Source organism: Echinops telfairi, unplaced genomic scaffold (assembly GCF_000313985.2).
Source record: "Echinops telfairi isolate 266 unplaced genomic scaffold, ASM31398v2 ScPeMD7_18;HRSCAF=68, whole genome shotgun sequence".
In the NCBI taxonomy this organism is placed as follows: Eukaryota; Metazoa; Chordata; class Mammalia; order Afrosoricida; family Tenrecidae; genus Echinops; species Echinops telfairi.
The window spans coordinates 51,974,938-51,975,905 of record NW_022103915.1 but is presented as its reverse complement, the minus strand read 5'-3'; the positions used below and the strand labels follow the sequence as shown (position 1 = coordinate 51,975,905).

General features: G+C 49.5%; 1 protein-coding gene across 4 annotated transcripts in view; it reads left to right on the top strand.

Moving 5' to 3' along the window:
• Nucleotides 1-968, top strand: part of SAMD4A (sterile alpha motif domain containing 4A) — a 265,015-nt gene that overhangs the window by 126,148 nt on the left and 137,899 nt on the right. The window lies entirely within an intron of this gene.

Below are 968 nucleotides of genomic sequence, written 5' to 3'. Positions count from 1 at the left end.
TGGAGAGAAAATGTTTTGAGAAACGATGTACAAATGCACCTTACACAATTGATGTGTGTATGGATTGGGATAACAGTTGTATGAGCCCCTAATAAAATGTTAAAAAAGTACAGTCTCAGACCCCTAAAGGGGCACATCCACTCTGTCCTGTAGGCTTACCACGATTCGGAATTGACTCTGTGGCGGTGAGTTTGAGTTCAGTGGGATTTCCCTTGGACGGTGAAAGGGCTCACTGCTAATTGAAGGCTGGCAGCTACAGTCCATTCAGAGATTCCCAGAAGAAAAGGCTGGGAATCTTCTGGAAATACAACCACTGAGAATCGTGCTCCGTGAAGTTTCTACTCTGACACAGGTGAGGTCACCAGGGGGTGGAGTCAACGGATGGCGCCGGATTTGGTTGCAGCGCTTGGGTGTGAAGGTTGATTGGGGTAGGAGCTGGAGCCCAGCCCAGACCGGAGCAGCCCTGGGCTAGGTAGACCTGGGTTCCAGCTCTAGTGCTGTGTTTTCAGTGGCTTGTGACCTTGCGCCAGTGACTTAACTTTCCTCACCCTCAGGTCTCATCTGTAAACCAAGGATGAAGAGGCGCAGCTTGTAGAGTCCTTGAAAGGACTGCAAGCCCTAGAGAGAGAGTGGCTAGCCCTTGACCTGTAATAATTGATAAGTAGGACTTTGTTGTTGCTGCCGGTAGCACGGCCTCTAAAAGTTGCTCTTGGGCATGTGAAGAATAAAGAGAAACGACTGCTCGTAGGACCCAGCTTTAATCTTCGAGGCCACCTGCCTTCATTACCTAGAGCAGCTAAACGTGCTCCTGAAACAAAGTCAACCTAAAAATCACAGTGACAGAGATAAAATCGAAGACTGGGGTGTCTTCTCTTCCCTGGGTGGACTCCCTCCCTTCCACCAATATGTGCAGGGCTCTGGGGTAAGGTGTAAGGGATCAAGGTCAAGTAAGACACGGAGTCTGTCCT